The sequence below is a fragment of the Nomascus leucogenys genome, chromosome 21 (assembly GCF_006542625.1).
Source record: "Nomascus leucogenys isolate Asia chromosome 21, Asia_NLE_v1, whole genome shotgun sequence".
NCBI classification, from domain to species: Eukaryota; Metazoa; Chordata; class Mammalia; order Primates; family Hylobatidae; genus Nomascus; species Nomascus leucogenys.
The window spans coordinates 6,457,402-6,472,119 of NC_044401.1; the positions used below are offsets into that span (position 1 = coordinate 6,457,402).

The 14,718-nt window shown below is 34.1% G+C and overlaps 1 protein-coding gene across 5 annotated transcripts in view; it reads left to right on the top strand.

The window, feature by feature from the left end:
• ZBTB20 (zinc finger and BTB domain containing 20) overlaps positions 1 to 14,718 on the top strand; it is an 807,544-nt gene that overhangs the window by 175,793 nt on the left and 617,033 nt on the right. For all 5 annotated transcript variants that reach the window (XM_030802021.1, XM_030802016.1, XM_030802015.1 and 2 more), the window contains exon 2: positions 3,307 to 3,357. The gene's annotated coding sequence lies outside the window, so the exon portion shown is untranslated. The remainder of the gene's footprint in view (positions 1 to 3,306; positions 3,358 to 14,718) is intronic.

The window sequence follows — 14,718 nt, forward strand, 5'->3', positions numbered from 1 at the left end:
AAAAGTCCTTCCCATGTTGGAGTTCAGAAAATTATACATATGTATTTTCTTAGAGGTCCTTATATTGAGTTTTATTGACCTGATTTATATTTTAGTATTGATAAGTATTAGAGAACAGAATTTATTTTTCCACATGTAATCAGTCAGCTATCTTAACATTGTTCATGGAAATGTTACTTGTAACATTCACCCCATATCTGAGTTCCCCTGGCCTCTTCTACTGATCTATCTCTTCCAATGCCAATATCACACTGTCACTTATATTTCACTCTTTGGAAAGAACCTACCTTGTTCTCTGCTCCTTTGCTATAGGACTCAAACCTAATGCTTGATGTTTTCTCTGTTTAAATTTGTTTTTTAAGTTTGTCAGTCCCCTGGTTTGTTGTTAGTGTTTCGAGCTAGCTTTAAAGCATCAAAACTACTAAATATCATTTTAGTTCATTTCAGTACAACAAAGATTTTTTTGAATATTTGCTATATAACAAGGCTTGTGCTTGCATTAGGAATACATAAATGAATCAGATTTCTGTGTAGCAACGTCCCTGCACTGGAAAAATGTGTTAATCTGATGGAGTCAGATAGCATGTAAATGGTAAAGAGATTGGCCTCATGTTAATAACTTAATTTTCTTCTGATTCTTTCTTATTCTTTTGTTATCTATGACTTCTTGGACCTAGCCATTTAATATATTTTCCCCTTTTTCTTTTTTTTTAAATTTAGGAAAAGTGAAATATTATGTGAAATTGATTTAACAGAGTTAGATTGACTCAGGCATATGAAAGATGGTGACTTTTTCATATTCATGTAGTCTCTTTATTTTCTAATTAATGAACTGAAAATTGTGTCTTTCTATTTTTGTTCTCTAAATGTTTATTGAGCTCTTGCTAGGCACTATTTAAGGAACTTTAAGGAAAATAACAGTAAATGCCTTTGACAAAGTAATCTAGTGGGGAAATTCACAATTTATAAAAATACTAGCAATATAATAAAAAGTATTGAGTAAACTGTTTGGTATATGCTGGCCATTATACTAGGCAAAGAAATATGTATTATTTAATCCTAAAACAATTCAGATGATCCTTCAGATTTTTTTTTTTTTTTTGAGACAGAGTTTTGCTCTTGTTGCCCAGGCTGAAGTGCAGTGGCACGATCTTGGCTCACTGCAACCTCCACCTCTTGGGATCAAGTGATTCTCCTGCCTCAGCCTCCCAAGTAGCTGGGATTGCAGGCGCCCACCACCACGCCCGGCTAATTTTTTGTATTTTAGTAGAGACGGGGTTTCGCCATGTTGAGCAGGCTGGTCTCGAACTCCTGACCTCAGGTGATCCGCCTGCCTCGGCCTCCCGAAGTGCTGGGATTACAGGTGTGAGCCACCTCACTCCACCAGTCCTTCAGATTTTTTTGTTTTGACTGTCTTCTTTACTTGATTCAGTTTTCTTATTATTCTTACCTCCTTTGAGAAGCTTCCCTGTCCAAATCTATCTAAAATATCAGGCCATGTAACTCTCAGTGTCATTATCTTGTTTTATCTGACTTCATAGTACTAATTATATGACATTATAAGTCTAACAATTTATTTGTTTATTGCCTGTTTCTCCTGTTGCTAGAATGAATATTGAATGGAAGAATAAACAATGCATTGTAGGAGTTTGTAGTTGCAGAATGACAGTTTAATTTGGTATACATGATGTAATTTCTTTAAGCCTAAATTTCTCATCTGTAAATAGATACAGATTTAGTGCCTGTTTTATTGGTTAGGCTGTTCATTCATTCACTGAGTACATATTCATTGATATCCTAGTATATGGCAGGCACTATTCAAGAAAATGGGGTTACAGTGAAAAAGACAAAGTGCCTGCCCTTATGTTACTTCCATTCTAGAGGAACAGACATAATAAATTAATAAAAATAACTTTTGTAATATATCATGTAGTGGCCAAATTAATTTTCTCAAAGGTGTCCTTCACCCTATATCTATGATTAGAACATGTTTTCTTTTCTGTTCCTAATCATCCTATTTCTTCATCATTAATTGTTCTGGTTTCACTCCTCCTACCAGTTACTAACTTTTAGCATCTCTCCTAGTTTGCAGATGCAGAATAACTGTAATAATGCTGATGCACCCCAAATATAACAGGACTTTCAGATTCCTTTTCTGGAATCTATTTGTCTATTAGTGCAGCCAAACCTTAGGTTTGTTTTGGTTTACTAGTGTGGTTTGTTGTTTGCAAAAATATTGTGCATGCATATTAATAATATAGTCCATTAAAATCCTCAGGTTTTTAAAATTTTAATGGGCATTTTACTGTAGATGTACTAGATTATAGAATCAAGCATATGTTTATGTATTGCATTTCCATTATTAAAACTGCTTTTGAAACTTTGAATGGCTAAATCTCTGTGGAGATTATTAGTAAATTTGGCATCAAGGTCATCATTGAGATTTCATAGCAAATTTAGAGATCATTTTCTAATGGGAACACAACATCAAATTCGATTTTTAATAGGAGAGCTGTTTTTAGTTAAATCTTTCTATAGTCAAAATCACCAAATTGGCTTTAAAGTAACCTCAACATCCTGCCTGTTCCCATCCAGCTTCAATTCTATACTAAAGAAATTTAAAAGCAACCCATCCATTTGTTTGGCATCCTTGCATCTAAATATGGGTAGGACCCTACTATTAGCCTTTCTGCTAAAACAGGAAATATTAAGCCATGTTTTAATGTCAATGCCTTAGGTACTAAGCTGTACCGAACATGTTACCCTTTGCATCTTTATTTCTTTCCACCCATTTTCTTTTTATTTTCTTTGGGTTATCTGTGTTTATGCATATATCTCTAACCTTACCTACTATTTTGAGAATAGGGCTTGTGTTTTATCTCTGCATACTTTTAAACTCACCAGCGATGACCAGTACATTATACATCATAGATCTTTGCGAACTCTGTTAATAAGAATGAGCAAGTAAATAGGTTAAAAGCAATTTGGGATTTGCTTTTCCTAAAAGAAATATGAAAATAAAAATGCAAATATCCTTATGAGTTAAGATAACTTCTTACGATACTATAGCAAACACCGTGCTATCCCTCCTCAAAAATGTATATGCAGTGGTTTAGATTGTATATTTGGGCCACGTTTTGCTGAGTACTTGTGCACATATGAATGTGTTAGCTTTCAGTTTTCTTTTTAAAACTATAGATATTAGTTGGCATACACAAACTAAGCTACCTGAGTCATAAAGATATTACAGAAATGCAAATGTTTTCCTTGGCAGATTTCTAATTTTAAGTATTCCTTTTTTTACAGACAAATAATAAGAAGTGTTAAGAATTGCCTTTGGGACTCTGAAGGCTGAAGGTAATGTCCAGTGATATTTTCCTGAATGGGCTTTATCTTCTTGAATTGTCTTATGATATTAAGGTCTTGGATTTGCTACCTCAAATTTTCTTATATTTTATTGTTTTTCTTTTATTGTCCTTAAACACATTAAATATACTTTTCTATGTATACCTTAAAATAATATGAAATTGTAAATTGAAAAAGTAGAAATTTTATACTCTTTATGAATATTTCAGCCTAATTAGGTGTTGCTATAACTCTTCTTCCTTCTATTTCGTTATATATTATGTCCCTCTGTCCTCCCTTTTTTTTTTTTTTTTTTTTTTAACTGGTTTGGAACTCATGATTTTAAACTGTGTTCTTTCGTTAAATAGACATATTGGCTTAAAGTCAAAATGTCAGTAACAATTTCTCCTGAGGAAGAGCTTTACAACTAACTATAAGAAATAAAATTGTATTTATTGGGGACAGCGAAACTCTCCAGATGAGATTTAGTGGCTACTGATAGAAGTCCAGAATTTCAGGCAAGAAGTTTACAATAGACTCGTGTGGCTGCATTGTGTATAAAGAGCTCATAGGGATTGAAGGAGGCTTCTTAGACAAGAGGGGGCTGTAATTATTTTGCTTCTTACATGCATGGTTAGATTTTCCAGCGAGACTAACATGGTAGGGTAATTTATTATAGAAGAGTAAATCACAGATTACATTGGAGGGCGATGGGGTGGTGCGATCCAACCATCAGTTTTGTGAATACATACACTTAAGCATGTGTGATAGCTTGTTTTTAATTTCTTTACACCAGTGCACACCTCAAACATTCCGTTTAGCAGTGGGATATGCAAATTGTTCCAAATGCAGCAGCAGTACTTTCACCTGAATGTCAAAACTGTCAGAGAGCTTTAAATCAAATCTTTATAACATTTTTTAAAAACCAGCCAGCCCCAAGATCGAGGCACCAAACTCACTGAAAAAAACTTCATTCTCATATTTCCAGAAAGCTCCTGTATGTCAACAGGGTAATGTCAAAGTTCTAATTCACCTGCTTTCTAATTTTAACCTTTTAAGGATTTTATTTTATTTGGCTTAATTACGATATTTTCTACAAATTAATGATAAATGCCTTGATTAATAAAACCAAATGTCAGAGAAAATGACAACTTGATGAAAAATTAATACTCGGCAATATTTTAAGGTACAGAAGTACTGAAGATGTACTCTTAAACCTCATATTTCATTAGCTCTTTCTGAAGGTAGTTAACTAGAATTCTCTTTGCACCTAAGTTTTCACAGCCACATGTACAGATACATTTTAGCAATATAATTTTCAGTAATTTTGTGCTGTTCTTTTTATTATTAGCTATTATAGTTAGAAATATACTTCTAATTTTTATCCCTGCCTTGCCCCATAAGGTTATTTATTTTTATTCACAAAATCAAGGTAAAGTATATTTTGGAGCGGTTATGAGATTAAGTTACCATACTAAGAATCAAGTTAGCAACCTGTCTGTGTGAATGTGTGTGTGCGTGTGTGTGTGTGTGTGTGTGTCTGTGAGAGAGAGAGGGAGACAGAGAGAAATTAAAGAAACCTCATGGTGTAAAATTAATGTTTGGTGATTGGATGTCTGCTAGACGATTTATTTGGTTATGAACATTTCAGCTTTTATATTTAAAATTATCTGAGAGGGAGAAAGAATATAGCTTTTCTTTTTTTTTTTTTTTTTTTTTTTTTTGAGACGGAGTCTCGCTCTGTCGCCCAGGCTGGAGTGCAGTGGCGCAATCTCGGCTCACTGCAAGCTCCGCCTCCCGGGTTCACGCCATTCTCCTGCCTCAGCCTCTCCGAGTAGCTGGGACTACAGGCGCCCGCCACCACGCCCGGCTAGGAATATAGCTTTTCAAAGTGGAATAGATTTTAACATGATAATTTCCATTTTTGTTAAATATGTTTTTTTCCTGAGATTACATTAAAAGACCTGAAGACAAATAAAGAGTGGTAACTTCCTTTTTTCTTGTATACTATTAACTTTTTGGCTAGCTCAAAAAAACAAATAATATGAAATATGATTATTTTTCTACTTTTACTGGAGATCATGAAGTTGAAAGTTAAAAATATCCCATGTATTTTTCCATCTTCACAAATATCAGGATTTCTGAATATGAATAAAATATTTGATTAAATCTTATGCAGAAATGGTACTATGCAGTTACCAATGGTACATGCAGGATTTTAGTCCATGTTAGTTTTTTATTTTCATATTTTACAGATAAAGCTGCCAACCAAATGAGGGAAGGCACAATGACCTCTTGTGTGTTTGTTTTGTTTGGTTGTTCAGAATAAAAAGACCCACAATATATACTGTCAATAAAATGGACTCACTTTAACCATCTGTTCATGTAATGACATGATGTTCGTACCTATCAACAAAAATTTTTGCCAACGAATGTTAGAATCTCCTTTTTCTGTAATATAATGAGAATTTCTAAGTAGGTATTTTAGGCATGTTGCTCTGCATAGTAAGATAAATAGAGGTAAGTGTTGGTCAACATTCTATAACCACAATGTATGCCAATCCCAAGGGAAAACATTCTTCAGTGTAGATTTCCAGTAATATTTAAAATTTGGAGATGGATTGCATTGAATCTCCCTTAGCTGGCTCTAGGTTTTATTGTTTTTGTGTCTTTCCTGGTTCCAGGCATCCTGTCTGTACTGGCAAAGCTGCCTGATGAGGAGGGGCCTCCAACATTGCTGCCCCAATTGCTTACATACCTGCCATGAATAATAGCTTTGTCCACTAGTTAATCATTGCATTGTAACTGTCTCTGATCCATCAGAGCTGATCACTGCCCAGAGGAGTTTAAGTTCCATTGTAACACAAAGCTCCTATTACCTTTCTGTACCTGCATTTTATGTGCCTGTAAAAGCATCAATTCTTCTCATACACCAGTTAAATAAGACATGTCCCACTTTTTTTGACAGTTTCTAAATTACATATTTAAAAATGTGTCTTTTCCTCCTTGTTTATTCTGTTCATCCTTTCATCAGTTTACTTCTGCATATAAACTTGTGTTTTTTCATTAGTTACAAGATTTGATTAAGGAATTATTAACACCTATTTTACAATCCCCACTTTTATATATTTTTTGTTGAGATATTTGTTATTTGGGGGTAAGTACTATAAGAAAATGTCATCCTTTCCCTAACATGTCTATGGACAAAGGAGAAAGACTGGAACCCCCAAAAATCTCTAAGAGATCTTTGGTCTTACATGGTTTGATCCTAGGAATGAGGGCAACTGGCCCAACCTTACACAGAATCTTTAGTTTTAGGGAGTTGAGTTATGATTATTTAAACTCAGTGCTTGAATTAACACACATAACAATCAGCTGATACACTTTGAATAATCTGAATCTTCCGGAAAAATAAACAGCGTTAGAATATCTCTCATCCAACAAAAGAAAAAAAGTAAATATGTTTTATGGTAGGCTTAAAGTATATAAATTCCCAGTTTTGATACTCACAATTGTACCATATCTTTTCTCTAAATGGCTTGGTAGCACCTTTGGAAATTGCATTATCTTTTTTTTTTTTTTAGACGGAGTCTCGCTCTGTCGCCCAGGCTGGAGTGCAGTGGCATGATCTGGGCTCACTGAAAGCTCCTCCTCCCGGGTTCATGCCGTTCTCCTGCCTCAGCCTCCCAAGTGTCTGGGACTACAGGTGCCCGCCACCATGCCTGGCTAATTTTTTGTATTTTTAGTAGACACGGGGTTTCACCGCGTTAGCCAGGATGGTCTCGATCTCCTGACCTCGTGATCCGCCCGCTTCGGCCTCCCAAAGTGCTGGGACTACAGGCGTGAGCCGCCACACCTGGCTGCATTATTTCTCTTAAGCCTGTATTTTATTCTGCTATCTCAAGTAATTGATTGAGCCCTTATTGGCTTGAAAAGATTAATGCAGCTTCCAGAGTTGACTAATACATAACTTATGTACCAGTAGAATGATAAGTTTTTGAAAATAGGAATCATTTACCTTATTTGCTTTCTTTGGAAACCTGTTTATTAATTGAATAAAATGTTTTCATGAAACACACTAATAAATTAAGCAATCAGAAGGTATTAAGAAAAAGCATGAACATTGTCCAAGATTTATAGGTGGTTTGTGTTTCTTGCCTCAATGCTGCATTCATGCTTTCTCCCTGTCTACCATTCCCTAAAATACCCAGGTCTCTTTTTGTATCCTTTAGTGATGATAAGATGTTTTTTATTCCTCTAATGAAGTGGGAAGTAAATTAACACACTTCTTTTTGGGAATTACATTACTTATTGTAGTACCACTCAACATACCTTTGTAATACTAACCCGTACCCACAACTAATTAGTGAATTTCAGAATTAAGGAAAATCTTAGTTGTGTGGTGGCTGTATGTTTACCAGTGATCAAGGAAGTGTTACTAATACACTCGTCAGTATCAGAAAAGAATTAAGTACACAAAGGGCCAGATGGTCGAGCCCAGGACCTATCAAGAGCCCAGTATGTGTGGGCTGGCCCAACAGAATGACAGAAACATTTACCAGGCTAAGTGGAATCAGAGTTAAGCTTTCACTTACAAGAAAGATAATACTTTTCAAATGTGTTTTCTTACCATATTGTGATTTACATGTGCAAGTCTCATTTGTACTGGTAATATTTGAGACCATATATTTCCCTGTGTTTGAAGAACTATGCATTTACATGTATCAGAAAAATCTCTTGGTACATGAAGTATTGGGTTCATAGTTCAGCAGTTACCATGTAAGCATTTTTGCTGGTTCAGAGAATCCTACTTTTCTCTCCTACAGAAATCTATAATTTTAGTGTTATAACATACACATTATACTTTCTTATAACTGAATGTTTGTCTCATCCAATAGATTGCCTGGCTCATGTTATAAGGTACCTGGTTATAGAGTATTTGCCATAGTAATGGTTAGACAAGGAACTAGTAAATATTTGCTTAGTGTTTTTAACGCTATTATAATAGTAGTTATAATAAGGTTAAATTGGAGAAATTAAAAAGCAAATTCCTTCTCTTTCCTGTGATTTAACTGACTTTACCAGTATACATATAGAAATATCCTGTTCCCCACTATACTTTGTATCCCTTTCATTTTTCATCTGTTTTAATTTATTTTATTATATAATTGTGTACTTTTGGAAGCCATTTTAAATCTTTTTGGTTTCAAGGATCGATGTATCAGTGAATTGTTGGATGGGTAAATTGATTAAATACAGTGTACATTTTTAGGGATTTTTCTCTCCACAATTGCACAAATAATACTAGAGGAGATTAGCTAACTCAGGCCTCCCTTCTTTCTATTGCCAACCCCTTCTTTCCATTTTCCAGCAAATATTTATGGAATGTCAGCTCTGTGCCAGAAACTTTGTAGATGTTATAGATAACTGTTGAACAAAAGAGACTTAGTCTTTATCCTTGTGGAGCTTATAGTCTAATAGGGAGATACAATAAGCACATAAATAAATATCAGAGACATAGATGTACGAATAAATAACTATTTTGCTAACCTTCTCAATTCTAGCTTGGGTTAGGGAATTGAGTCTACAGTGGAGAAAATTGTCTTCAATGATCTGCCTTCTTAATACTGGATTACTTGTAGATTAAAAATTGTGGAGAGGCCAAAGTATTTCAGATTACGTTTTAAGGAGCAAGTGCCTTTGAGATGAAGCTAGGTGTGGTAATATTTCATCCAAGATGAGTCGTAAACACTTTTGTAAACCTAGCTTACTTTATATGATATAGAAGATCTCCATAGACATTTGAAAATCTCAGATTGAAATATTATAGGAATTTGTAGCATTTTAAAATTAAAAAATCATTTCTTTTGATGATTATTTATCAATGGCCCAGAGTTTATTCGTGAATTGGGGTATAGTAATGATGAAAAAAGAGGTGATGACGGAAGTGTGTGTTTTTTTTTTCTCATTGGACGTATATGTGGAGTATTTTTGTCTTCTGATCAGATAGTTCATTATGCTCCCTTTTGGATGCGTGTACTGTTTGGCCTTCCGGCCTGCATGCTCATTCAAAGGCATTCCAAGTCATTATGCTGGACTTCAGCCTTGTTCAGTAAAAGGCCATTTCCTCTATCAGCTGTCCGCTTGAACATACATTCTTCTTACTCTCAAAAATATTTTATATGCATTCAGTTTATATTAGATGCATTTGTCAAATTACTCACAAATAATCAGGTTTTTAAAGTTATAATTTGAGCTATGACCTCTAAAACTGTAAATTATAAGGTTTGACCTTTTTGGTTCACAGTTTGACATAACAGCCATTAATTACAGTTTTTAAAGAAGATTTTATTTCATTTAGAATTTGTATTTTGAAAACAGTTTAAGTATTTTCTCTCTAAGTTTTTGGAATAAATGTGGAAATGTAAATGCATATGTATCTATATATAATATATGCATTCAAATATACTAAATCGATTGCATATATATGCATGCTATATTCAAATGTGTTTATGCATAGTACATAGGTATACATACATATAAAGATTTTTATATAATATCTTGTGAGTTAACACTAAGATCTTACTTATTTTATACAACTCTAGCATCAGGATGAAATCAACTTTTTTTTTTTTTTTTGAGACATAGTCTCGCTGTGTCACCTAGGTTGGAGTGCAATGGCGTGATCTTGGCTCACTGCAACCTCCGCCTCCTGGCTTCAAGCAATTCTTGTGCCTCAGCCTCCTGAGTAGCTGGGATTATAGGTGCCCGCCACTAAGCCTGGCTAATTTTTGTATTTTTAGTAGAGATGGGGTTTCACCACGTTAGCCAGGCTGGTCTTGAACTCCTGACCTCGGGTGATCCACCTGCTTTGGCCTCCCAAAGTGTTGAGATTACAGGCGTGAGCCACTGCGACCAGCTGAGATCAAGTTTTTAAATGTATTTATCAGGGTGAAAGAGACTTTATTACCATTTGAATCTAGGCTTTCCCCCTTTTTTTTTCCCTTGAGGAGGAATGCAAAAGTATGTGCCTACAAAATGCCCAGTGTCTGACAGTAATTTGGAAGTCTTGAAGACCATTTGAAGTAGCATGGTGTGGGAGAATGTAAACTGTTCCAAGTAGTTTTTGCAAATGTACACCGAAGATACTGAGATAGAAAGTACAGTACATACCAGAAAGGTCAGTTTAGGTAAACACAGAAAGATATCCAGATGTGTGAACACTTTGCTGATATCATCAGTGTTTGAAATGGAGGAATTTAGTATGTTTTTTATTGGATAAAAATAAGATATTTATGTAGCTGAAAATAACACCAAGTATATCGTTTTCTGCTGCTATTTAATAAAATCTATTAATATTTAGATGATTTCTTCACTTCTGAACAGGTTTTCTCATTTTGTGCTAAACTGTGTTCTTTGTTGCTAAATTCACAAAATTAAATCTAAAATACTATGGAGAAATGAATACTTAAAAACATCTGAATAATTATCTTCAAGGTTACACAACCACCTCTTTGTATTTTAAGTATTTTAGAAATGGTTAACTTGGTTTTGTTCAAATTATTCTCTAGGTTCAAACTAGCATGATGTGTTTCATAACAGAAAGTTAATTTAGGCAACAGCACTGAAAGCAAAGAACTCTTCAGGAAAGTGACTCTTCTTATAGAATAGATAGTATTATCCTAAAATGTTTCCCATGAAAAATGTTTTCCCCATATGTTTGAGTGTACTTTTTAAAGATTTTTTAAAAAAATATTTAACTTTATGTAAATATTTTCATTTTAATTTCAGAATTATGTTACTACCTTAGTTAACTCTAGAGCTTTGAGTGGCTTATGTTTTTAACAGAGTGTTGTAATTTTGGAGTTCCTTACTGATAGGTATATGTGAACTTTTGTTTATTTAACCTGTATGTTTTGTACTTCCTATACTGGAAATACCATTTTATTTTCCATTGGATTTGAGATTCAGTGTTGGCTGAACTATTCACTAAAAGTTGGGCAAATTACTTTAGTTCTCTGGGTTTAAGCCTACACACCGATAAAAGAAAATGGAAAAAATAACATCTATCTCTTGGGGTTATAATTAGGATTGGAGATATTATTAATAAATTGATGAATTCAATGCCTAGCACATAGAAAGTGTTAAATAGCTGATGATTATTTAAATTGGAGAAATGTTCACCATATTTAGAAAATATTAAAACTTTTTTAAACAATTTCCATCTTTCTGATAAATTTGCTACATTTTTCTTCATTCACCTCGTGTGCTTCTTTATTGTTTTGCATGTTCTCTGTTTTTATCTACCTAATTTCCCCAAGTTTATCTTTGAACCTGGAATTAGCATATCACCAATACTATACTGGAAGGGAAAGAGATTATTCCTTAAAAGGAAATCAGTATACTGTTACAAAGAAGTAATTGATGTTCCAAAAAGAGGCAAGTATTTGTCATAGGCCATGTGTTTAAACATTTCTAAAATACTATAAAAACAGGACCTAAGCTGTAGAAAGTCTTTTTCTGATTATGTAGTTTGGATGGCATTCTTTTCTTTTAAAACTTATTAGTTTATGGATTTTAAGGAAATGTCTGCCTCTTTTTTATTTTTCTAAAAGCAAAAGTAAAAGCAAACACTTAACAGAGTAAAGACACAACCTAAGAAATGGAAGAATATGTTTTCAAAATGTACACCTGATAAGGGGTTAATATCCAAAATATATAAGGAACTCAAACAACTCAATAGTAAGAAAACAAATAACCCAACTGAAAAATAGGCAAAGGACCTGAATAGACATATCTCAAAAGAAGACATACAAATGGTTAATGGGTATATGAAAAAATGCTCAACATCACTAATCATGGGAGAAATGCAAATTAAAACCACAGTGAGTATCACCTCACCCCTATCAGAATGGATATTATCATGTGACCATCAATGGAAGAACAGATAATAATATACATAAACATGATGCAATGTAAGTCATCTTTAAAAAAGAAAATGCTGTTATTTGCGACAACATGGATAGACCTGGAGGACATTAAGTGAAATAAGCCAGGTACAGAAAGACAAATGCTGCATGATCTCACTTATATGTGGAATCTAAAAAAGTCAAGCTCATAGAAACGGAGAGTAGAATGTTGGTTACCAGAAGCTGGGATGGGAGACTGGGGAGCTGCTGGTCAAGGGGTACAAAATTTCACTTAAGAGGAATAAGTTGAAGAGATATGTTGTACATCATGTAAATAAAAATATATTGTATACTTAAAAATTGCTATGAGAGTATACCTTAAGTCTTCTCACTACAAAAATATGTGGAGTAATGCATGTGTTAAAATAGCATGTTGTATATCATAAATATATACAACTTTTTGTTGCCAATTAAAATTTAAAAAACAAAAACAATGTCATGATATATTAACTAAGGGAGAATTTTCAAAAGGCAGAAAATTTCTGAAATTAATTATAAGCAGATTTTTATATCACAAAGTACATTTAATTATTTGCAGATTTCTCAGGATTCCCTGAGGTATAAACCTAACAGCTTCTCTTTCTACTAGCTTCCATTAATATGTTATCATCCCATCTTTCAGACAGACATATTTTAGGAATTTTTTTCCACATGGCACAACTAATTCTTTGATATAAATGCAAGGGCTTCCAAATTACATTATGGGAGGTTTGAAATTTGAAAATGTTTTTCAAAGATCAGTAGGCTTAGAAGAATTCAGTTTAATTTGAAGGAATTTATTCAGACCTTATCCTTGTTTAGTAGTGTTATCTCTTTACCTTTTCCTATCCCTCATATTACATAGAAGCTAACACAAGATGACATTGAAAATTCTTAATTCAGTCTCAGTCCACTCTTTGAGCCCCTAACTTCCAAACTCCCATCTCTCTTCCCATCACGCCCCGCCTCTTCCACCCAGGCACATAGTTCTTTCCACACACACTTCACTGTTTGCTGTCTTTTAAATACACTGTGGATGCCATGCTTTCTGCCTTTGCTCTTACTGTTCATTTAGCCTGCTATAGTCTGCACATGACCCAGAAAAAACTGCTATTTCACCAGCAGAGGCCTTATTTATCCTCTACAGATCAACTGATCTTTTCTGTGTCTCCTTAATACATGAGTATGATTTGCCATATTGTAGCATAGTGTTTTTGAGTTTTGTTTGTTTGCTTGCTTTTTGAGACAGAGTCACACTCTGTTGCCCAGGCTGGAGTGCAGTGGCCCAATCTCGTGCGCCACCACACCTGGCTAATTTTTGTATTTTTGGTAGAGACGGGGTTTCACCATGTTGACCAGGCTGGTTTTGAACTCCCGACCTCAGGTGATCCACCCAACTTGGCCTCCCAAAGTGCTGAGATTACAGGTGTAAGCCACTGCACCCAGCCTATTAAAGTTTTTAACTCATGCCTGGCTCCTTTCTAGATGGTAAGCTTCTTGAGAGAAGAGAGTATGTCATGTTCATTTTTGTGCTTAGCTCAAAGTATTTACTCAATAAATATTTACTAAATTGATTAGACTATGAATGGACTTAAAGAAACTACATTGTCAGTTGTATACATAATTTATCCATAACAAAAATATAGGAAAAAGGGGTTCTTTAAAAATTTGTTTACTAAATTTCCCTCGGCTTACTATCTGATTTCCTTGAGGCCAAGGTGTTTGTTTTGTTGCTTATTTTTATAGTTTCAGTAAGGAAACAAAAGTTTTGTCTTATACACAGCAACAAAGTTAAATATAATTTTAAGACAAAAGACATTTTCAAGGCAAAAAAACTACTTGTCAAAGTAGTTTTCAATTATAGTACTTGGAATGAAAACATTGAAAGATTAATACAGAAAGTCTTGGAAGTGTTTAATACTCCATAGTTTTAAAATACTCACCATTGATTATTGTACTTAGTTTGAAACATTTTTTAATATGTATAGACTTAACCTAGGATCTTGAATTTAGGCAGCAATTAGCCTTTTACATGGACCTGTTTGGAAAGCATTATAAAATAATAGCACCCTTCCCAAAGAAAGATGTGGTTGCAGTAAAACTGCACTCATTTGTTTAATAATGTTTCAACTGAAACAGGTGCCTTACTTGCTTTGTTCTCCAGAAGCAGCTTTATAGATTTAGGCACTGAGTATACAGTACACAGTGGCACTATTAACAAATCAGAATGAGGCCAAGGGAAAATTCATCTAGGATCCACACACCTAAATGCAGTTAGTAAACAGAGACACCAACTCTCATTAAGCATAATTAAACCTAATATTGACTGTAAACTGTTACTTACCTTAAACTTCTCTATAGAGAGTGTGGAAAGGGATTAACCTAGCAGATTGGGACATTAATTACTACCTCTTTCACATTAGAG